The 25,000-nt window shown below is 55.5% G+C and overlaps 1 long non-coding RNA gene across 1 annotated transcript in view; it reads left to right on the forward strand.

The window, feature by feature from the left end:
* Nucleotides 1–9,538: 9,538 nt before the first annotated feature.
* The window catches only part of LOC119102579 (uncharacterized), an 18,794-nt gene continuing 3,332 nt past the window's right edge, over nt 9,539–25,000 (forward strand). Inside the window, exons 1-2 of the long non-coding RNA XR_005094713.1 lie at nt 9,539–9,638; nt 12,117–12,212. This is a non-coding gene — a long non-coding RNA (uncharacterized LOC119102579). The remainder of the gene's footprint in view (nt 9,639–12,116; nt 12,213–25,000) is intronic.

Below are 25,000 nucleotides of genomic sequence, written 5' to 3' on the forward strand. Positions count from 1 at the left end.
CTGCTCCTCTCCTGACCAGAGTCCGGTCCGGCTGCGGGGCTGCTCCTCTGCTGACCGTAGTCTGGTCCGGCTGGGGGCTGCTCCTCTGCTGACCAGAGTCCGGTCCGGCTGCGGGGCTGCTCCTCGGGCGCGCCATCGGCCGGCGCCGGTGGGTGGCCGGTGACAGATGACCCGCCACGCGGTGCCAGACCGGCCGGCGGCCGCTGTGATATGACGTCGGCCGCCGGGACGGCGACGCCGGCCGCCGCTTCCCGGGAAAGGCTCGCCCCGGCTCCTCGGAATTCGAGTGGGCCGGCGGGCCAGCGGCACGGCCGCACGTGACTGTGGCGTCGCCTCCTCTCGGCCGGTCCTCTTATAATGCATGCGCATGATGAAGATTTACGGCGGCGACCGCTGCCGCGACGGTGCGGCGGCGGCGGCGCCGCGCCCCGCTGCGTCACCGCTTTGTTCCCGGTGTCCGGTGCCGGGTCGTGCCCGGTCAATGTCGACGCCGACTTCTCCGAGACATTTGCCGCGTCGTTTAGCTCATGGCTTTCTTTGAAGCCGCGCCGCCCGGCCAGTTGGACCCCGCTTCTTTGTTCGGTAAATCGTGTCGCTTAGCCGAACGGGCTCGCTTAGTGCGGCGGCTTGGTGCCGGCGAGGAACGCATGCCGTGGCGTATTCCGTGCCGCCGTCGGTGCCGACGGTTGGCGGCAGACCGTCACGGCTCGTCCGGCGATCCGTCGTGGCGCGACGGCCGTGGCCGCCGTCCCGCGGACAGCTGTCGGCCTCGACGGACCGGTCACGGCCGCCGTCGCTGCCGACGGCCGGCGGTCGCGCCTCGTCAGCGGCCGGGCGCCCGCCGGGTCCGCCGTCGCCGGGGGCGATCGATGCCGGCCGCCCCGAAATCTTGCCCGGCCCGGCCTGGTCCGGCCCGGCCTGGCCCGGCCCGGCCTGGTCCGCCCGGCCTAGCCCGGCCTGGTCCGCCCGGCCTGGCCCGGCCCGGCCCGGCCCGGCTTGGCCCGGCCGCCCGCCCCGGCCCGGCTTGGCCCGCCGGCCCGGCCGGGCCCGCCCGCCGCCAATTCGCTAATGGGGCGGCCGGCGCGGCGTCGGCGGTCCGTCCGGTCGCCGTTCTCAGACGCGTCGTCGCCGTCGCCGTTCGGCTGTATTTCGGCGCGTCACCCGATCTGGGGCCGTGATTAGACTCGGATGGATGCGGCACTGGCTGCCTCCGGCGCCGACAGTCGCCCTTTTCTCCCGCTCGCCACGCAGTAATGCTGTTCGTGCAGCGAGGCGACATTCTCGCCGACTCGGACTGGTTTTACCGAGGCCCATTACGTGAAACGTTCAGTAGTTTTGAATTGTTGGGAACCTTCTTGCAGATATTGCGCGTTATTCTAGTCAGTGGTAACCAGTGATTGCCACCTGAGGACATTTCTCTGGATCTAGGCGGGTATCTAAGCCAGAAATGGTATAAGGTATGCTATGAACTGCAAGGACCGAAATATTTAGCTCAAGAAATACTTTCAACTGAACAGCGCGGTCGTTGGGAGTGAAGTTAACCGCAATGCATCCGCGGAGAGTACAGCGATTTTTTTTTGGTCTGAACGGCGCGGGTGACTGCGGCGGGGAAAGGAGAAAATTTAGGTTCATATTCTGTGCAACGCCATTAGTGTAATTTTAAAATACGGAGATAAATCAGGACCCGGCTCGACTCCCCCCCCCCCCCCCTCCAATACACCCGCCTTTCCACCCTTCCATTGGAGTTACATCTACATGAAGGCAGCCGTAGCTATGTATGGCAGCTACGTATGGAACACTTTCTCTATGTGCGGTAGTATCTAGAATCACCTCAAACTGATCGTTTGCGGATTGATGTGGTCCATACGGCGGCTGTGCTATATCCCCCAAATTTTGGCATTGTTGGCAAATAATTTAATAAAATTGTACCCGCAGCATCACACCATAAATAGCATTAGAGATCTTTGAAGCAGGCTTGTTGCTTGCATGTTTAAAGTCTGCTGTTGACTAGTTTTGCAGGTGCAATGCAAGGCGATGGTTACATATCATGCTGTTAGCAATTCTGTTTTATTTTTTTTGTGGAGGAAGAAAGATTAGTTTTATTCGAAGACAAATCTTGTCTGTTATGTTTAACACTCTTCGGATGATGAAGTAATGCTCTCTGATGGCGAAGCTCTTGTATGCTGGAAACTTTTGCAACGTGCTCATTATGTATTCATAGTAAACAGGGCTTCTGTTGCTTTCCTAAAAAGCTTACGAATATCTGCAAAAAAACATCTTCTGGTTTGGTTTCTTCCAGATTTGGAGCGTTTGCTAGTTCCTTTCACGCACTGCAAACTTACCTTTCCAGCGAAGTATCGCTCGGTGCGCGCGTATCGTTCAGAGGCCAATGGGCCTATTTCGCCGGTGGGTCGCGGCAAATGTTGGGGTGTTTCTGGTGCGAGGAGATGTTTGTAGAGTATGGGCGGTTCTGGATGCGAAAGGAAAGCGATTTTCCGCTGTCGTCAGAGATGTCCTTCCACTCGGGACCATTCTATGTGATTTCGGCTGCATTTAGATGGGCTGCCATATCAATAGAACCGTCGGCAGCTTCGAACCAACGAACGAAATTCGACATTGTCCGCCCGTTTGCTCGGCTTGGCCGAGCGGCAGGCCGTTGTGCCGTCGATGCGCTCGGGCGCCCCGCTCACGCGCCGATGGAGGGCGGCGGTTCGCGCGAGAGGGCCGGCGGTCGCGGGCAGCGGGCAGGTCGTATGGCCGATGGCGACGGTTTTCGCGCAGGGCCGCCCGCCCCTCCTGACGCCCTCAGGGTAATAGCGGCGACGGTGGCGAATGTCGATCGCCGACCCGGCGGGCTGCCCCCCCCCCCCCCCCTCCCCCCCCCCCCCCCCCCCCCCCCGCCTGCTGGCCCTCCCCTCTTGCCGGCGGTCTTTCTCTCAAGCAGCTTTCCTCCGTCCGGCCGGCCCTCTCTCCACCTGGCTGGCTCTCTCTTCGTCGACACGGCCCCTCTCTCTGTCCGGCCGGCCCTACTCTCCGCTCGGCCGGTCCTCTCCCGCCCTGGCTGGCTCTCTTCTTCGTCGACCCCGCCCTCTCTTCGTCCGGCCGGCGGATCCGGAGGTCGGAGCTGTTCTGCCGACCCTGTGACCAAGCTCCCGTCTGGCCGCCACACTCCAAAACTCGGCCGATTAAAACGGACGCTAATGGGTAGAATCCCGCCATTCAATGGCGATTCGTCGTGTCGCCCGGTTCTATTTTCGAGGCCAGGCGACAGAGGTGGCCGCCGCATCGGCGGCAGAACATTCGCCGGCCTGTCGCCAGATCCGCCCTTCCTGCCCCCTCCCTCCCTCCTGCTCCCCTCCCTTCCCCGGCCCCGCGCTCCAGCCTCCTCGGCTCGGCTCGGCGCGGCGCGGCGCTATTTAGCAAAGCGATGTTCGGGGGTGTTGTCACCAATTACCAGGCGCCGTAGATGGGTATATACGAGCGGGCGGCGCGGCCACCGGCCCCTATTCGGGCCATTGGAGCAGGTGGTGCAGGAAAACGTCGAAGCTCTGGAATTGCTGAGGTGATATAGGGCGTCGTGAAGCTTGGGTCGACTCCCGCACGCAACGATTTTAGCTGTGGAATCCACGTGGCTCGCCTTTATAGGCTTGTGTGCGTACGTGCGTTGTATGTGTTTGTGTGCGTGCGTGCGTGTATGTGTTTGTGTGCGTGCGTGCGTGTATGTGTTTGTGGGCGGGCGTGCGTGGATATGTTTGTGGGCGGGCGTGCGTGTATGTGTTGTGTGCGTGCGTGCGTGTATATGTTTGTGGGCGGGCGTGCGTGTATGTGTTTGTGTGCGTTGCGTTTGTGTGCGTGCGTGCGTGTATATGTTTTGTGGGCGGGCGTGCGCGTATGTGGTTGTGGACGTGTGGGCGTGTATGCGTTTGTGGGCGTGTGCGGCTTGAAAACTATTGGTTACTCTCAGACCGTTTAAAAATCATGGTCAATACAGGGTAGTAGGCAGTAATTGCGAGCGGTGTTTTTTTGGCACGTCGGATGGTAGCATTCAATTACAATTTACTTATTCCTTTTCATGCAAAAGTGATCATCAGAAGCGCTCGCCTATGCTTGTTTACGATACCTATCTGCATTGCGCGTACCCATGCACAATGCCTGCCTTTTCACGCCCATTTGTCTGGCCTGCCTCACGCGCATGGCACATCAACGTGACGAAATGCCGCGCCAAAACTAGCGCGGTGAAAGAGTCCCGCAGGGGCTCTTGACTTGGCAAAAGAGCGGCGGTGAGGTCGCATCGGCGTGCCACTCGCTCATTACGGAGTTGATGCTTCTACTTTGTGATCAGAACTGGTAATTATCGCTACCTGCGCGATGCGGTGCCGCCGAACCGAAATTTTCGACCGCGGGGAGGGGCAGCGAGCATTCATAATTCATATCTCATGCAGTCTTGGCATGCCCGCAACCGGCCATTTTGATAAATGGTGCAGCGGCTAATGTAGCCAAATAAGCCATTGATCTTAGCGAGCGGTCCGGCGTCCGAGCCTGGCCTCAGCTCGGCGAGGTGGACGAGCTGCGGACTCAGCTGCCTGGCTCGGACTCCCGGCCCGGCTCGAGACCCCCCGGACTTGCTCGAGATTCCCGGACTTACTCGAGACTTCCGGACTTGCTCGAGACTCCCGGACTTGCTTGGGATTCTCGGGCTTGCTCGGGACTCTGGATTCGCTCGGGACCACCGGACTCGTTTGGGACCCGAACTTCTTCAGGACCCCGGGCTAGCTCGGAACTCCTAGACTAGCTCAGGATCCCCGCACCTCCTTGGGACTCCCGGGCTAGCTTGGGACTCCTGGACTAGCTCAGGATCCCGGACTCCCTTGGGGCTCCCGGGCTCGCTCGGGACTTCCGGACTCGCTCAGGACTCCCACACTCACTTAAGATCCCCGGACTCCATTGGGACTCCCGGGCTAGCTTAGGACATCCGGATTCGCTCGGGACTCCCACACTCGCTCAGGACTCCCACACTCACTCAGGATCCCCGGACTCCCTTGGGACTCCCGGGCTCTCTCAGGATTCCCAGGCTCGCTCGGTGGAGTCCCGGTAGGCCTGTCGCGCCACTAGGCTGATGATGATGGGGCGCGGCACTAGCCGCCGCACCCCTTGGCTGGTTACATGGTGTGGCACTAGCCGCCGCACCCCTTGGCTGGTTACAGGGTGCGGCACTAGCCGTCGCACCCCTGGGCCGGTGACGGGACGCGGCTCTGGCCGTTGCGCCCCTGTGGCCCTGGTCGTCCTGGGGGGCCCGCCGCCTCTCCTCAGTCCCGCCGGTGTCTACCTGCTTTTCTGACATCACCGGGCGGCTGGTAACCATCAGCTGCAGTCTTTTCTGACGTCACGGGGCGTTTGGTAACCGTCAGCTGCAGTCCGCTCTGACGTCATGGGGCGTTTGGTAACCGTCAGCTGCAGTCCGCTCTGACGTCATGAGGCGTTTGGTAACCTCAGCTGCAGTCCGCTCTGACGTCACGGGGCGGCTGGTAACCGTCAGCTGCAGTCTATTCTGACGTCACGGGGCGGCTGGTAACCGTCAGCTGCAGTCCGCTCTGACGTCACGGGGCGTTTGGTAACCGTCAGCTGCAGTCTGTTTCGAATGCTCGTCTTTACAGCCTTGGTCAATACGTTTTAGTGATATTAGCTGTGTCGCTGCTGGGTACGCACGCTGTGGACTTTGCAATGGCCCTTGCCAATGTGGCTAAAGGCCGGCCACATTCCGCGTTATTTATTATCATGGGCTCGTCGTGAAAGTCGTGCAATACCTCGTCGACAAGAGAAGCATGCAAGCACAAATATTCATTGGTGCATCCAAAGAGACAATGGAGCCACGACGTCCCAAAGGCGTTGCACACTGCATGTTTTTATCGTCCCCTTCCCTCGGATTCCACGTGGGATTCGTCCATGCGAACATTTATACGTCAACAATAACGTGTTCAGCGACCCACAAAGAGCATCGTTGGAGATACACGAATAGCAGCCGCCTGTATCCTCGTGTGCTGTACCGCCCAACGTTGACATACTGCGGTACAGTCTACCACAAAAATCGGTGGAGACTTCAACGCAAACGATATTGGAAGCCGCGGCCGCAGCGTTGTGTACCAAATACGCTCACAGTAAAAATTGTTTGAAGCTGTTCACACCCTGAGCGTCTGGAGTACGTGCCAGATTCACGGGTCACTACCGTATTTGAAAGCGAACCTCGCGGCTCCTCTAATGCCTAACTGGACGTCAACTCTGGACAGACGAGTTTGGGGCTTGTGAGCAGCCTTAGCCGTACCATATGACACGTGATTGCCAGCGGTGCACTGCGATTCTGATATTTGAAGATGCTTTCTGCAGATAAGGTGGGTTTCTAGGCCATGAGCGAATTATGTTATTTGCGTTTTGGAACAATTGTGGTAAGCAATTTCCAATTCGAGATTGTCACTGGACATCGTGAACGAATACCCTATTGCAACTCTGGCTGATGATAGGCCACGAATGAAGGCGCCGTCCAGTGGGACGGTGACTTGAAAACGAAAGCGCTGACCTGGTCAACTTTGTGGCGCCCATTCTGATGCTTACGGCCACTGTGCGCCACGCTTTCAACCGAAACACGTCATGACTCATTACTATGTCAGCGGCAGTTTTAGATTGCGTCGAACTACCACAGCGCAAACTGGTGACCTTTAGATAACTTCAGGCTATGTCGGCCCCTTTGGATCGTGACAGCTCAACTAGATAAGAAAATAGCAATACAGCATGCACCTGCACTCCGTGTATCAATAGCAAATGACGCCGATGAGAAGCCCACGAATAATATCGTCAACTGCCCAAGGCGGTTCATGAATGTCATATCCGGATACTGGCCGCTCAGAAACTCCGCGTACTTATGTTCACTTCTCGTCAGACCTTTGGGACAAGCCGGGACGTGGTCGACTGCTCGGAATCCTAACGAATTAGTTAACTGTAGGCCATAATAGTCGGCTGGAAGCGTCATTTGCTCTCCAAATCGCACCCCGTGATTACGTCATGAGAACTGCTCCGAATATCTCGCTAGGATTGCCACCACCCCCATTCTCGGAATTCACACTCATGAATTACTGCCTCGCAAAACACTGCGATGACGAATGGCTCAGTTATTCGCCATTTAGATAGCGTTATCCCCGTGCATTAATTCTGCGCCGCGCCTCCGCTGGCCTGCGGAACTGGCACCGCGGTCGACACCGACACGGCGGACACCGCGAAGCCCTCCGCCGACCGCCGCCTACATTTTAGATCGTAATGTTGTTTACTTTACTTTTCTGGCCGGACGTACGCTTGTAAGTTACGTGCTTTGAATAGTAATATATTGCTTCGTAGATCATTTTAAAGAGCTGTGGTGCCGCATTGTAGCCTACCGTGGTTCATTGGTTGCACCGGAGTCGCTGGAAGATATGAATAACTTCCAATATTGAGCCATTTTTTTAGCTGTGCCGTCACCTTTTTCCCCTGAAGAATATTGATCTCATCTCAACTATCGTACTAGAAGTATGGATGTTCCCAGAAATGCCGTGGAGGCTCGGTGTGATTTTAATGACGCAAGGCAGTACTGCTGGCCTTCTTTCTCGTCGAATAGCTAGAAGAAAGGAGAGGTAGATTTATACATACATATATATATATATATATATATATATATATATATATATTGGCTACGTGCTTTTGTCAAGTTATTCGCTGCCAGTTGTCATCGTTGTGACAAAAGCATGTGGCCGAAGTATTTATTCATCTATCTCTCCTTTTTCGTGATCGTTTGACGAGGAATGAGGCAAAGAGTACTGCCTTACATATATTTTATGTTCCTCGCAGGCGCACTGAATAGTTGGAATAATAATGTAGGTCTAACACAAGTAATATTGGTTCAGCCAGGTATTTGACAGACGTGCGCTACCTTCTTCAAAACTGGTGAGCGTGCTTCTAGATAACTGTAGTAAGTCTTGATTTATCGTCGCAAATATGTAAATGTTACACACACACGCGCGCGCACGCACACGTACAAGCACACGCACACACACACGCACACGCACACGCACACGCACACGCGCACACATACACACATGCACATAGATAGATAGATATATAGAGAGAGAGAGAAAGAGAGAGAGGAGAGAGAGAGAGAGAGAGAGAGAGAGAGAGAGAGAGAGAGGAGAGAGAGAGAGAGAGAGAGAGAGAGAGAGAGAGAGAGAGAGAGAGAGATATATATATATATATTATATACTATATATATATATATATATATATAACGCAATTATATACATATATCATATTTATATATCATATATATATATATATATATATATATAACGCACAATTATATACACTATATCATATTTATATATCATATATATCTATATATATATATATATATATATAACACTGAAACACATCCCTATATTCTCTCGCAGCGAGTTTCACAATGCAGCGGCAGCATCTTCAGGGCGAAAGAAACAAACGTAACGCAACCATCAAACAAAAACACTCAAGACGGAACATGGGCCAATCCAACGAGAACGCACAAGACGGAAACAAACCAATCTACAAGAGCACGTACAAGCGGAAAAAAACGCACTACAACGAGAACGCACAGGACGGAACGTAGCCAATCCAACGAGAATGCTCAGGACGGAAACGTAACCAATCTACCGAGAACGCACAAGACGAAAACGGAAGCAATCCAACGAGAACGCATATGCAGTACCACAAAATCCATCCCCAGAATTATAGATCAATTTCACTTTACTACTACAATGTGTGATGGAAAAGACGTGTTAGTTGGTGAGAGACGATTTCTAAAATATAAAATGGTTCTGAAATTCTGAAATCCGATGCAAGATAGGTTCCTTTTCCGGAGGGGAAATTGTCGGTAGGGCAACAATCGGCTGACCTTAGCGCGAAGTAAAACATAATATTTTTATGCTAGGACATCGTGGACATCACACCTTTCTTGAGGCTTTGCGGCTTAATTAATGCTACGCAGTACACTTTGGACCTCGGTCTCTAATTCAAATAAGTTTCAAGTATGTTACAAAGTTCACTTTATGTCGCCAAATATGGTGCTTCAGTTAAGCTTAATGTTTGAAATACATTTTGCATGAAATATGAATGGTAAGACTGACTCTCCTGAAGAGCACATGTTTTCCGATCTATAGTGAACTTGACGACATATTGCATTGTATTGCAATTTGAGGCCGAAGTCAAAAATGTACCGTATTCATAACATTGCGCTTTGACCTGAAATACAAACTGACTGCTGGTCGCCCATTGCAGTTGTTGTGTCTGGCTTTTTGATGCCGTCATCTTGTTGTTAGGATTTAAATTGTATCACTCGCTGCACGATCTTTCTCAGAACGGCAATAGACATTTGCACGTGTGCTCAAAGCTGGGAAAATTAGCTCAAATCACTTCAGTCTCTGAGTTAATCGAGCGTCCACCTGTGCATTCTATCACGTCTCACCAGGCGATGGGTCACTTTCAGCTGGACCACCGACGAATGGGGCGCGTGCAGCGCTTCCTGTGACGGTGGCCACAAACTGAGGAGGGTCTGGTGCTCGGAGACGGCCAACAACACCCTGGTGCAGGTACGTCGGCACGGACAGCGTGCTTCTCGGTGTCCAAAACCATCGCTGCCGCCCAGAGACTGTCCTGACCGGACGTGCATAAGCATGTCTTACCGTTCAGAGACCAGCGCTATCTGCCTCCCGCGGATACCAAGGTGCGTCTCCCGGAGGACCGGCTCTCTCTGCCGCCCGCGGCGACCAAGCCGCGTCTCCCGGAGACCGGCTCTCTCTGCCGCCCGCGGAGACCAAGCCACGTCTCCCGGAGACCGTCCCTCCCTGCCGCCCGCGGAGACCAAGCCACGTCTCCCGGAGACCGGCTCTCTCTGCCGCCCGCGGAGACCAAGCCACGTCTCCCGGAGACCGTCCCTCTCTGTCGCCCGCGGCGACCAAGCCGCGTCTCCCGGAGACCGTCCCTCTCTGTCGCCCGCGGCGACCAAGCCGCGTCTCCCGGAGACCGTCCCTCTCTGTCGCCCGCGGCGACCAGCCACGTCTCCCGGAGACCGTCCCTCTCTGCCGCCCGTGGCGACCAAGCCGCGTCTCCCGGAGACCGTCCCCTCTCTGTCGCCCGCGGAGACCAAGTCAGCGTCTCCCGGAGACCGTCTCTCTCTCTGCCGCCAATAGCCGCGGTAGCTCATCAGGCCCGTATCGGGCGCATCAGCCCCACCATCGCGCGCGAGCTCAGTCTCGCCTCAGCCCGCGGCCGGCCCGGCTGAATATGCACACTGTTCCTGTAATTGAAAGGCTCTCGCGGGAGACGGTCAGAGGCAGAATCAGATTATAACTGCAGCTCTGTTGTTAGAGCGGAAATAGCCCCGGCACTAAGACGCTTAGCGGTACGCGTGTGCGTCTGAGCCCGCTGCCGCAGAGCGTTTCCTTCTGACGTGCACCCGGCTTGGCTAATGGGTTGTTCGTTGACTTCGCATGGAGTGGGGCGGGCGGGCGGGCGGGGGGTTGGAGCAGCCCTGTCTCCTTCCGGCGCGCGCTGGAAGCTCGGTCGCACCCGCCCGCCGTCTGCGGATTTGAACAGAGTCGTTCAATCGCACTGGAACAGAGCATATGAACGCGTACGTGGGCGCCGAACTGCCACTAGCTCGCGGCGCGATGGACCACGGGTCGGGACCTCCCCAGCTCACGAACCTGGGAATGGGCAAGAGGGCATCGGAAATCGCTGGATGGAGGGTGACCTGATTGCTGAATGGGCCCGACCTCCCCTGCCTATTAGCGGTTCTCTCTTCATCGCTCCCGATAACTGGAAGCAACCGATCCGAGCAGACAGGTATGATTGTGGCATGAGGGCCGGCTGGGGATGAGCTGAATGCGTTAGCAGCCGAGAGCTTTCCAGAAGGACCTCGGCTCTGATTCACGCGATTTGAGAACCACGAAATGAAGGGTTGAAGCGCGCTCTGTGAACAGCTCATGGCGGGATGGTACGCACCCGGACTTGCTGAGCGGACCGGGTCGCGGTGATCAGCCTCTTCGCACGCCGGGCTCACGCATGAGACTCGGTGATGGCCCACCAGGCTGCCACAGCAGCGCTCCCGCCCCCTCTTCCTCGCAATCCGTGTATCCGAACGATTCATTGAATTCGGGTTTGCGTTATTAATTTGGTTCGGATTGTGGTTGCCTACCCGATTTGGATTGGCATTCGGATTTTTGATTTTGGTGGTCGACCTATATGGTTGGGAGCTACGACTACATATTGTTTGGTATCTTTAGCATCCAGCTTTCTACAAATTTCTTCTGCGTTACTGGACGAAGTCACCTCAGTTATCTCCAATAATGTAGCCTCAGCAGCACAATGATATTGGACTTCACTGAAATGCGGAAGCTTTTTATTTGGAGACGGTAATATTATTATCTATGGCTAATTGGCTCTGTCGGCTTGAAATGGTTTCATGCACGGATGTTTGCGGGCAAATAATTTCACTAGCATGGTCAGGAATTGTGTTTACGTTGGTGGGGAAAACGCGCCGAACACCGAGCAGACATGTCCCCCCACGGATGCAAGCCCAGTGATGCACAGCGAACACCGAGGATGCTTCCACAATGCCACGGGAGTTGCCATACATGGTATTTCACTCATCTGGCGCACAAACCTAATTTTGAAGCGTTTTGATGATTCTTTTACTCTCGACTTGACCTGGCTGACTAGATAGCTCAGTGGTGTGGTGGTGGTCTCGTGTGCAGAGGAGCCTGGCTCGAATCCTAGTCGCTCTACGGAGAAAATTCAGGTTGTAACGTGTACCCAGTCAAAAACCAAATGTCACTCAGCCTTTCTGAGGAGTCAATATGACCTGACGACACGCAGAGAGTTATCTGGCTGAAGCGGTGCATACATACTAGTAACACATCAGACGTGAACGACAGGCCAAACATTTGTTCTATCCAAAAATTGAGATGTTCGAATATGACCATTTTCACTCTTGCCTACGTAACTGTTAGCTTGTGCGCGCAATGGTATCGGGCCTCGCTAACACTTTCCCGGGGCTTTGTTGCCAGGTGCCCAAATCGCGCTGCAGCCAAGACCCGCCCACAAGCCGGGAACCGTGCAACTTCGTGGCCTGCCCCAAATGGTACCAGGGCCCATGGTCGGTGGTAAGTCCAGCGCCAGTGTTACCGAGGCCCATGGTCGGTAGTAAGTCAAGCGCCAGTGGTACCAGATCCCATGATCTCAGGTAAGCCCAGCGCCAGTGGTATCAGGGCCCATGGTCGGTGGTAAGTCCTGCACCAGTGGTACCAGGGCCCATGGTCGGTGGTAAGTCAAGCGCCAGTGATACCAGATCCCATGATCTCAGGTAAGCCCAGCGCCAGTGGTATCAGGGCCCATGGTCGGTGGTTAGTCCTGCTCCAGTGCTTTCAGGGCCCATGGTCGGTGGTAAGTCCTGCACTAGAGATACCAGGGCCCATGGTCGGTGGTAAGTCCAGCGCCAGTGGTGCCAGATCCCATGATCTCAGGGAAGTCCATCTCCAGTGGTACCAGGGCCCATGGCCGGTGGTAAGTCCTGCACCAGTGCTTTCAGGGCCCATGGTCGGTGGTAAGTCCTGCACCAGTGGTGCCAGATCCCATGATCTCAGGTAAGTTCATCGCCAGTGGTACCAGGGCCCGGTGGTCGGTGGTAAGTCCAACGCCAGTGGTGCCAGATCCCATGATCTCAGGGAAATCCATCTCCAGTGGTACCAGGGCCCATGGTCGGTGGTAAGTCCAGCGCCAGTGGTGCCAGGGCCCATGGTCGGTGGTAAGTCCAGCGCCAGTGGTACCAGGGCCCATGGTCGGTGGTAAGTCCAACGCCAGTGGTGCCAGATCCCATGATCTCAGGTAAGTTCATCGCCAGTGGTACCAGGGCCCATGGTCGGTGGTAAGGCCAACGCCAGTGGTGCCAGATCCCATGATCTCAGGGAAGTCCATCGCCAGTGGTACCAGGGCCCATGGTCGGTGGTAAGTCCAGCGCCAGTAGTACAGGCCCCACGGCCGGCGGTAAGCCAGCACCAGGGAACATGGAGAAACCTTATGTTGAAAAGGAAAGGATCACTGACAACAATATAATAGCAGTGAAATCCGCTGTTTGGGTAACTAGAAATTGACATATATATGGCCTCGGCAAGAGCAATTGTACATGACAAGGGGACACGCATTGATGTCAAGGCAATGCTCATAAGACTTAGAGCAGTCGCCATGCGCTTGCCATTCCACGTTATTTAAGCATGAAAATAGTCGCAGATGCTGGGCTGCTGCCGTTTGGGCCAGTTTGGAAGTGCTATTTTAAATTTTAGTAGAAACAATCTCCCAATTTCGAGCATTGCAACCTCTCATTTGTAGTTCAAAAGGTATACTATGGAGGATAGCCGGGACGGGAGCGATCTCCTCTGGGGTATTTGATGAGAATGCAAAGCCGCGTATTCCGATGCACATCGCACTTTATTCCACATTTAGGCGATGCATGCATTGCTCTCCAATAACATCACCGTAATACCACCCCACTGCTCGCAGTCAAGACTTTTTCCATCTTAAGTTTCACCACGAAGGCGCTCTGCTGCTGTAAAAAGGTGATGAGGGTGAAAAAGTATTGGGAAACGGTAAATCCGCACTATGCAAGTAACGAGCAAAACACTAAACATGGCAGCTCCACTTAAAATGAAATGGTTCGGAAATCTACTTTACTGTGACCTTTTCCAATACGAACTGTTACTGGTCACGCACGATATGTATAATCAGGCCCAAAGGCACGTGTCGTATTGTGCTATCAATATTGATAATTGACAGTGAGGCTATTTTTTCCTTCCAAACGCGCAGAACACACCACATCGTGAGTGGCGTTTGTGTTTTGTGCGTGCCCTCGTAGATAAGCACGTTCTGCCTCTACTGGAAGCCAAATGCTCGAGAAGTCCGGAGGGAGATACTTACTGTTTACTGGGCTGTGCCACGCTCTGTAATCCGTTTAAGGGTTTTCGGGCTGTCGGGTTGCTGGACCCGCCCGGGAGTTTGCGCTCCGTCTGTAACAATTAGGTGAGCCAATTGTTGTATGCAGCCCAATGCGAAGATCGTGGGGGCTGCAAGGCGTGCTGGTCTTGAAGGGGTCTGCTGCTCCGGACCTTCATGTCAAAACGCGCACCGCTTCGGGTAGTCCTCCAATCAGGCTGATATGCTAAGTGATAGATGGTGACTGATGTGCCCTCCAATCTGACACAGTCGCGGGCGGGCGCTGACGTGGCCGCCGTCTCGTCCAGCCGCGGTCGATGTCTCCGGCCCCGGCGACCCGGTCGGCGGTCCGTTCCGGGGTCGGGGCGCCGGTTCCGAAGCCGGCGACGCGGCGCCCCCCATGGGGCGTCTCTTCCTGCTTGGCGGGGCGGGCTGGGCCGCGGGTGGTCCAGAGCCTACCCCCGCCCCCCGGCGCCGGCGCCGACGCCGACCTCTGATCCGACACACTCAGACGACGCCTGGCGTAGCTGCGGATCGACCCACATGACACCACTTAGTGGTGTCGCTTAGTGGTGTCACGGGTTCAATGGGACAACGGTGCTCCCCTTGAGACACCGCCTGCGAACGACATGGCGGACGAGTCGGACCCTGTTACCCCGTGCTGACCTCGGGCCCGGCGGACCGTGGACCCTGACCTGAAGCCGATCTTCACGACCGGCTACTCGGCGCTGCCTCGCCCTGCGCTGCCATCAGGCTGGTCTCGCAGATCTGTTGCAGACGAGATACATTATATCCACGGCGTCGTATTTACCCGGGAGGATCGACACATGTGATGTTGGGTTGTTCACAGCGACTCTGGCGGAACGGAAGAGCTACCTACCGTTGCACGCATTTTTTTATGTCAAGATGGACCGTATGCATTCACCTCAGCAGAGGAGATGACTGTGTAGAAAGTCAAAATAGCGAAGCTCTTGTGCAGACACTTCTCAAGTACGTGGGGTCAGAGATGTTCTCATGTTCTCATCTACTGGCCGCCCACGTTGGTCGAATAGTGATGCTTAAAACCTTTCGTGATTTTTCCCTCACCAGTGCCTGCGGTACCTTTATTCTGGCTGGGCCCTGAAGTGACTATTAAAATGAAATTCACACGACTGCATGTGCGTTTATTGAGCCAAACCTGTAAAAATTTGATCAAAACGGGTCCCCGCTGAGCCGAAGATAGATCGTAGGAGAATCCATTGAGGAGTTATCGGTTCCGGTTCTCCGCGAACAGCTACAGAGACATCGATCGTGATCAACGAGTTCGGCTACCCGCATACATAATGCATAACGTTTTGCAGTGTTATTCATGCATACATGTATGCATGGCACACATTGATGCAGAGGTATACAACGGTTGCATCATAACTAATTATCTGGTTGTGGTAAACGTCTTGGCAGTTGCGTAAACGTATCGAGTGCAGAGTGTGTATTGAGTTGTAGTGGTTTTCAAGTTTGATACATGCCCCGTGAAACAAGTCACATTTTGAAAGGAATTTCCTAGCCGAATCAACTAAGGATATAGCGCAGCCCTTCAACTCGCAGAATTTAATCAACGGTGTTCTCCGTTGAATTACTCAGTGCTATTTGCTATGCCGAGGCTTCAAAAGCTTGATTTTGCCTCGTGCTACAGGCAGAGGCTCGGCAACAAATGAAATTATCAAGTGTGGCTGCTGGTGCTGTTTCATCGCGCAGCCGTCGCTCAGGGTGAAACAAATAATTTCGGAAAGTTTGCCATCTGCTTGCCAAGAGTGTCTGAAGTTTACTGAATCATCGGAGAAGAATGCCTCAGATTTTTCGTCATCAATCCGTTCAGATTTCCGACGCAGTTGGGGCTTAACCCTCAACCGGGCGTGTGTTTGGTGGTATCAGTACCAGTAGCAGTATCAGTAGATTGGAAACCCTCCACATAGTGGCTATTACGGTTTCAGGTCATACAGGCGCAGTATAAAAAGGCATACACAAAAGGTATAGACCAAAATGATACCAACAGTGGTCGAAGAGCTAAAACAGGCCCATCAGTGCACTGCGGGCTGGACCAGATCGGTGGTCAGTGGATAACATAACAGCGCGTATGTTTCTCGGGTTTGAAACAGCGGCGCGTGAGACAAAAAGCGCGCGGACATTGTGACGCGCACCGTCCTCCTTCAGCGCCCCAAGCACTTAAATCACGTCGCGGTGTGCCACCGTGACCTCGATCTTCAGCCATCCCAGGGAACTTAGAGCCAGAGTTTTATGATGGCGCTTTTTGGAACCGGCAATTACTCTTGGAGCAAACTTGATTGCTTTTTTGAACTTTGCATTGTTGACTGTCTCCCCGTTGCACACTGAGACGATCTGAAGTAAAGGAATGACATAATTGGTACAGAGAAACGAGGATGCCGCTGTATTTTTCACGACGTTCGAGACATGGGCACGCCGCGACAGACCGGAGTCAACTATGCCGCAGATAATTTGGATACTGTTTGAAGCAGGCTCAGTCGAACTGCTAACTTCAAGTGGAAGTCAGCTGACTTTTTAGCGTTTTGCTTGGATCCCACGAGTATAGAGGCAATTTTTGTTTCGTTCATTTGGAGAGGATCGGTACTGAACCAGTTCTGAATCTCACGCATGGCAAGTTCTCGTCTGGTTTTGAGGTCGGCGAGACCCGTTCCGTCAGGGCGCGCGCAGTCCACGTGCATGGTTTCGTTAGCGTAGGAGATGAGGCGGCCATGAGTCAAGTTTCTGTGCAGATCGTTGGTAAACAAAATTCAACAAATTGGACCGGTGATCGAGCTCTCAAGTCCACTGCATGGCATGGGGTGAGTGGGCCGTCCTCCACGCACAACCTGCCCTCGACCACTCAAACAGCTCTTAAACCATCTCGCATCGGTAACGCCCATACCAAAACAGCTTGGTGAGGTGGACGTGGTCGACGCTATCGAACAACTTTGACAAACCGATCGTCGTTACCGACGATACGAGACCGCCGTCGTTGTTGGTGGCCAGACGTTCGACTGCGGGGAGCATGGCATCCTCGGTCGAGTGGTGCGTTCCTAGAGACACTAGGATGATGCAGCTGTCCTGTCGCGTTTAAACACTCCGTTAGCTGTGTGCAAGCTAATAACACTTGGAGGGGGTTCTGGAATAAGTTTCGAACCGTTACACGTAGTCCCAGCAAATTTGCGTTGCCAGTCATTGGATCCATCTGGTACATTCTAAACGGGACAGCATTCAATGTTGACTGGGGTCACGGCGGTTCGTGACGTGATCAATAAAGGCTTGGCTGGCTTCTCACACGGACCAGTTCGCAGCATCCTCTATGGTTTTAGGCCGTTTCGGTGTGATTTATGGGCTGGTTTGATTGCGCACCAGTGATCGCAGTAGTCACGAGGTCGCCTTAGGTCACCGGCATACGTCATGTGCGTTCAAATCGCGGATGTTGAGCCGGAGCGATGTGAGCCGCGTATTTGTTACGATAGGGGAGCTGACAGTAATAACTAATCGCTACCGCCGGTCTCGTGGAGCAGGAAAAATGAACTAAAGCATGTGAGGGGCTGACTGGACCCCGACCTGACCTTGCCTTGACCGCATCCCATCTTGACTCTGAACCTGTTTGAACGTTATATTATGATCCTGCGCGCATGAACATACTGGTTTGTCTGGTGCCGTGTCCAGAGTTCGACAATATTATAACTGTCCGTAGAATGTTTTGCAGCGGTTTGATGATTGTGATGTTTGTAGGGCATTTTGCTTGATTTTTTACCTCGTCCGTGACTTGTCGGGTGTCAGGTCAACGATTCCTGGATGAAACTGACTGGAGGTATCGAATCCCGCCTTTGTCTGTGTCGATCTAGCGATTAGACCCCGATATAGCAGTTGGGTTCCTCCCGTGCCGTCCAGCCGGCCGCGTTTGGCGGCATCTCCCAGCCAGCGTCGGCTCAAGAGACGTAGCATTACCGGTCAGTCGATTTGATTGCCCCCCTCCCCCCCCCCCCCCCATTGTCCGAATCTTCCGCGGACATCCCGCGACTACTAAAGTGGCATTTCAGGAAAGTGGCGTTTTAAAACGGACGACGAAGCCCGCTGAATGGTGGCATCCATCTGCTGTTTTGTTTCCTGCCGCCGTCTGAGTCGACGCCGCTGGGTTTTCAGTTCAGAAGGCGGGGCCGTCGCGTCGCAATCCAGAGAGCCGAGCCAGCTGGACCTGAGCTCGTGCAGTCGAGCTCAGCCAACGAGCCCGTTTAAACCAGCCAGGCCCGTTAGTCGGAGCGCTTAGCCCAATGGCATCCGAGCGGCCATTATTGCGTTGCCTCCATCACAACGACCGAATCGATGTCACCCGACTGTAAATTCTTATCTTTAGTGTCTCCATTTCATCTAATCTGGAGTGTTCGTGGCTTTTCCTGCGCTCATTTGTTTCAGTCGTTATTTTCTGTGACAGATCTCATTTGTTCGGAGAGGACAAATCGGTGGCGTGATTGGGGGCCGTGGCCGCGGAGCTGGCGGCCGGCCGGGGTGGCGACACGACGGGACGGGTCACGCCGTCGGCTCTGGCTCTGGTCACGCTGCTGGGACCGCGACTCGGGCTCCAGTCACGCTGCCGGGGCCGCGACTTTGGCTCTGGTCACACTGCCGGGGCCGCAACTCTGGCTCTGGTCACACTGCCGAGGCCGCGATTCAGGCTCCGGTCATATTACCGGGGCCGCGACTCTGGCTCCGGTCACAGTGCCGGAGCCGCGACTCTGGCTCCTGGTCACAACTGCGGATACCGCGACTCAGGCTCTGGTCATGCTGCGGTGACCGCGACTTTGGCTCCGGCCTCACTGTCGGGATCTCGGGCTCTGGCTTGACTTTGGCCTGCCATGCGCAAAGAGATGTCAACGAGTTGGACTTAACAAGTGCCGTTAGTCATAACTTCATATTTTCAGATATTAATTTGATTCAAGCATACATTTTCATTAACGTTAACCCGTCCATTGTTCTATACAGAAAGTATGTTAGTCGACTCTGAGTAGAAGCTCAACAGGCCGAGATACTTCTAAACCATTAAATTTAAATCATCATATCATCAGTGACTGTTGAAAGCGGAGGATGAGATCAAAGAAAACCTCGAAGAAATGGATATCTCTGTGTGATGTTTTAATGCAGTGTTTCAATGAGATTTGGTTAGATCCTGCTCAAACAATTAATATTTAATGTATTTTTATTCTGTGCACACTAGCACAATTCTATCACTTCTTGCCTTGTAATGAAGTATATATATATATATATATATATATATATATATATATATAATATATGTATACGTATATACCACATGCATGTCCATGCGCCAATCAGGCGGGTCAAATGGACCAGTTCTTCAACATTCGCTCCCTCTAAATTAATGGGCTGATGCGACAAACTCGTGTTATTCTCTGGGCTGTGCTGCCCGCTGAGGTGGCCTTTTGCTTTGTCCCAGGCATTGTGGATATTCATAGACGATACTCCATTCAGCAAAGCTCCACACGTAACCCTTTATAAAGGCAAAAGATTCTCATAGTACATCGCAGCTGTTGCGGTGTATGATGCATTTATGGGGCTCGTAAGGTTTTAGTTGCCTGGTGCGTGCATATAACTGTTATGGCTGTTTAGCGAATGATATCAAAGTATCCGCAAGCAAATGCAGCCTGAGGGCAAATAAAATCGTTTGCAGGGTAGCCATTTTAGCCCGTCACGCGCTGGGTCCAAGCCGCTTGGTCATCCTTGCTGAGAGTGGTACTGCCACTCGGTTAGATTGGTACCGCGTATGTCTGGGCACCCACCTGTTAGGTGCTTTTCACGGGCTACCAAGCCCGCTTTGCTATCGACTCGGCCCAAGGCTGTGTCGCCTGGCGTGCCCATGCAGCACGCCGACGCTGTGGCGACCCGACCCCCAGCCACAGCTTCTGGGACTGTGTCGGCGGCGGCGACGATGGTGGGCGCGCCGTCCGGTCCACCCGGACCTGGCGGCCGCCAACGCCCCCCGCCGCCCCGTGCCAACCCGTGCGGGGGCTACCAGCCGGCGCTCGGAGGAGACTACCTCTCGCGCGCTCGCTCGATCCTGAATCAATAATGACCTCCGGAGCGGCTTCAGGTGGGCGGCCGGCCGGGCTGCCGGCCTCGTCCGCCGGCTCGTCCGCCGGCCTCGTCCCGGTCGCGACCCAGTCCGGGGCCACTCCACGGCCGCCGGAGGCTCACAGGTCACCGGTCAGAGCATCAGGCACTCACCAGGTCGGCCGAGCAGCTCGGCGCAAAACAGGGACCGTGCCGGGCGCCACGCTCTTTGTCCGCTGTCCATTTTCGACGGCCCTAATCATATTTTTGCGCGTTTTTCTGGGAATCTCTCGGAGCTTTGATATGGAAATAGCCGGCTACGCGGGCCACTATCTGCGCTTCGTGGGCAATAGAGCGTCGAAAAGCCACTGCTTCGCGGGCGTCTGTACCCAGCAGAGTCGCTGCTGGCGAAGGCGGGGACTCGTACTGGTGTTTCATGGCCATCTGTCTGTTGTAGTAAGTCTAGTCCCGTCTCCATCCATGCGATATTTTGAAGCTTTATCGGCATGTGACCCGTGAAGTCCGAGCATCGATTATGCAAATAATGTGCCGAATGGGCCTACCAGGGGGGCTGCGTAAGCTCCTGACAGGACTGTGGTACGTAAGGTTGTAACATTCACGTGCCCTAAGTATTGAATGTTTGGTGGTGTTCAATGTTGTGGTCCATATGTGATTCAACGATGTCTTTACTTCGTCTTCTTTCCAAACACCTTCGGCTTTAAGCCCTCCGCAAAAAAGGAGGCCCAAGGCTCCCAAGCCTTTTTCAAATGTGAAACCAACGCCGGCGGAACCTGGAATCGATTCAGGAGTCATGGCTTTTCTGGACTCGTGATGCAAGTAACCCGACTTATTTCGCAGCTTAATCAGACTCAATTTCGTTTTGTTAGTTGAAAAAGCCTTGGGGATTCGAGCTAGGATTTGGACCTCCGCATAAGATGAACATTGATTAAACTCGAACTCAAATGGCATTGCGAACGTGGGATTCGGACTCAAACTCAACCAAAAAGAACCATAGAGGCTTCACACAGGCTTAAACGCAGGTCTCGAACTTTCACTCAAGACGGAGGGACTCCGGGTCTGACTCGGTTGGCTTCCAGACAAGGACCTATGCTTCCAAGCACGAACCTATAGGCTACCCTCCACTAGCTCGCAAGAAAGACTCTCTGTTCACGTGTCGTATCGATGCCTTGCCATTGTCATTGTTAGACCACAGTGGATGCCACAAACTACGAGGATAAATTTGTTTGTGAACTAAACTTCTCGTCCGAACAGCGGCAACTGTTGGGACTAAGCAAATTAGTGTGAACTATAGAAAGGTGTGATAGCTGCAGTGTTACCCAGAATCACGTCGTTTACGGGACGAAAGCCACGTATAGAACTGTGTAGCATGCTATTTCGTCGAGTATACTAAAGTATCCTTGACAATAGCTTCGCAACAGCATTAGCAACTAGCTGAGTCGAAATGCTGGATTATGCAAGCTTTGCCGAGAAGTCCTCGGGCCTACTTGCCTTATAATCGTGGCTAATCCGTGCGGAATATTGCCAGCACTTGCGCCTTGTCAAAGCGCCCTCAGGAGGAATGTGTGCCCCCACACGCTTAGCTCAAGCCTCTGTCCATCAAAGCCATTCATGCTACACTCAAATAGCGCCAATCAATCAAGCTAACGGTCGGACACGCTAATGTGGGCCTGGAGGAGTGGCGCACCGGACTGACGCCGAACACGCGTGCCGCCGATCAGTGTTGGTCCGCCGAGACCCGCGCACCGGCCGAGGGACCTGCCCGAGGGAGCCCGCACAGCCCGACCGAGGGTTCTGAGGGAGCCCGCACAGAGCGGGCGTGGGTCATCCGAGGCAAACCGCACAGACCGGCCGAGGGTCTTCTGCGGGAGCCCGCACGGGACGGGCGAGGGCCGTCCGCGGGGGCCGTCCACGGGGGCCGTCCGCGGGGGCCGTCCACGGGGGCCGTCCACGGGGGCCGTCCGCGGGGGCCGTCCACGGGGGCCGTCCGCGGGGGCCGCCCGCGGGGCCGTCCACGGGGGCCGTCCGCGGGGGCCGTCCACGGGGCCGTCCGCGGGGGCCGCCCGGGGGCCGCCCACGGGGGCCGTCCACGGGGGCCGTCCAGGGGGCCGTCCACGGGGGCCGTCCGCGGGGGCCGTCCACGGGGGCCGCGCGGGGGCCGCACGGGGGCCGTCCACGGGGGCCGTCCCGGGGGCCGTCCACGGGGGCCGTCCGTGGGGGCCGCCCGCGGGGGCCGCCCACGGGGGCCGTCCGCGGGGGCCGTCCACGGGGGCCGTCCGCGGGGGCCGTCCACGGGGGCCGTCCGCGGGGGCCGTCCGCGGGGGCCGTCCACGGGGGCCGTCCGCGGGGGCCGTCCACGGGGCCGTCCGCGGGGGCCGTCCGCGGGGGCCGCCCGCGGGGGCCGTCCGCGGGGGCCGTCCACGGGGGCCGTCCGCAGGGGCCGTCCACGGGAGCCCGCGCAGACCGGGCGAGGGTCATCCGATACAAATCGCACAGACCGGGCAAGGGCCGTCCGCGGGGGCCGTCCACGAGAGCCCGCGCAGACCGGACGCCTGAAGCGAGCGCCTGGTGCGGCCGCAGCGTCAGCGGAGACGACTGGAGCCGAGCAGGAGCGCCTCCGGGCGCAGACATCTAGGGCAGCATAGAGCTTGAAATTAAGGTTCTTGGTGGCATTTGAGGCCCTATCAGCCGCGGCTCGCTGTGAAAGGGCATCATATCTCTTGTACAGCCCATGATCGTCGCGTTGTTGGCGGTGCAATGAAGCCGGCCGCCGTCGGCTGTCGCATTTGGCTTGACAGACTGAACGTGGTGTCATTGCCACCACGGCACCCGGATGCCATTAGGTTTCTGTTTCGGCTCTGTCGCTCGACGGCGTCCTCGCTCGATCTGTCGCTGTTTGCATCAGGCGGCTCTCATCTTCAACATCAGAGGGCTTCGCACCGCGGGGCCTCCCGCCCGCCGACTGCTGGTCAATAAATGCCCGCTGGCGCCGGCTGTGTGGCTTCGCGGCCGGACGGCCGGCGAAAACACGGCCTCATTGAACACCATCGGCCGGCCGACAGCGGATGGAGCGGCTGGTGACCAACGGGCCGGGCGCTGACCCTCGACGGACGACGTCTAGCCGCTCGACACCCAGGCGATGGTGGCCGGCGTCGGGGCCGGGGCCGGGGCTGGGCCGGGGCCGGGGCTGGGCCGGGGCCGGCGACGGCACGGGTGTTAGAAACATCGGTCGCCGTTGTGGGAGCTTCGCGAACAAAACAAGCGTCTTTAGAAATGAAGGTGATTTGTTTGGCGTGCGTCGTTAAGAGCCGCTCCAGACACTTGTCGCGTGGCGAGCTGACCCTCTCAGTAGTTCAATTTGACGGCTCAGCATTATTCCGCCATGTTTGGCGTGCTGCCGCGCTTGACCGCGGATCAGCCGATGCCTCGCCATGGGACAGCATGCCTCGTCCGGACACCGACAGTGAGTGCCGAGTGCCGGTCACATCCGAAGCCTGTGAGAGGTCAACATCATCAGCGGCAGTCGAGCTCTTTGTTTAACTTGTGACATTGACTAAAACCGACATATCCCAATACGCAGGTACTGAAAAGCATTGCGGCTTGCGTCCACATACTACAAAACCCTGTCCTTACTCCAATGTCCCTAGTACGTGTTCGATGCGCCCACGTTTCCGGTGAAATCCGCTTCGCGTTAGTGATGTGGGGCTACGTGGCAGCCTGCCCCAGCGGCGGTGCCTGCAGCTGTCGCCCCAGCAGCGGTGCCTGTGGCTACCGCCCTCCAGCGGCGGTGCCTGCGGCTGCATGCCCCAGAGGTGGTGCCTGGCGCTGCCTCCCCAGAGGTGGTGCCTGGGGCTGCCTCCCCAGCGGCGATGCCTGCGGCTGCCGTGCCTGCGGCTGCCGCCCCAGCAGCGGTGCCTGTGGCTTCCGCCCTCCAGCGGCGACACCGGCCGTCTTACGGCGGTCGCCGCGACGCAGTGCTCCGCCGCGCGGCCAGACGGCAGTCTGCCGACAACCGCGCCCGCCCAGCAGTCGGGTTTTGAATATTGGGTTTGGCGTGCGGCTCGGCCGAAATCATAAATTGAGTCCGGAATTGCCCCGCGAAACGGCGCCGAATCACCTGCAATAAATCGGCTGGCGGGCGGGCCCGCTCCGCTGAACCGTGCTGAGGGGGCCGGCACGCGGCGCGGAAGACAATCGCTTCCGCCGCGACGCGGAGGAACAGGCCCGCCGCTGGAGAACAGTGGCGCCCGTCCTGAACACCGAGGCGTCTCGGCATGGACGATGTTGTGATGCGAGGTAGAAATACGTTTACGCGAGACAGTCCCTTTTTTAAATGTTGTGATAGCCATAGAAAGACATGTTTATGGGTCAACTGGAATGTAAAGCATGCGAAAACGAAAAAATGACTTTGCCCGACGCTATGTTTCTACTTACGCTAGGTTAATAATTACGCATTTCTCTTAACATCGTGCCGTGTTTCGTCATATTTTGGAAGGATTCTGTTCATGAAAACACTTCGTTGTTGAAGGGCTTGGAAGTTGTTTTTTAAAGATATCCTAGTTGTTATGCAAATCAGTTCAGGAACTTTCGCACCACTGCATGCCTCGCGTTTATTGGTAACTTAGATGTTCATATTATCCCTCTTTTCGCACCCACGCCAAATTTAAACCATTCGAGCAGCTGGATTTTCGTTCCCGCTCCAGTCGAGCGTCATGCATAGATAAGAGCAGTCGACTGCTGCGTGGCCCTACTCAGATGCCCTGGGTTTTTATCAATGTTTTCCCTGTTCAATTAATGCTGTGTTTAAATGCATATGGTAACCCACGGGATGAAACGCTGCTGAGATGATAAA

This window comes from Pollicipes pollicipes, unplaced genomic scaffold (assembly GCF_011947565.3).
Source record: "Pollicipes pollicipes isolate AB1234 unplaced genomic scaffold, Ppol_2.1 Scaffold_5724;HRSCAF=6776_pilon_pilon_pilon, whole genome shotgun sequence".
Classification (NCBI taxonomy): Eukaryota; Metazoa; Arthropoda; class Thecostraca; order Pollicipedomorpha; family Pollicipedidae; genus Pollicipes; species Pollicipes pollicipes.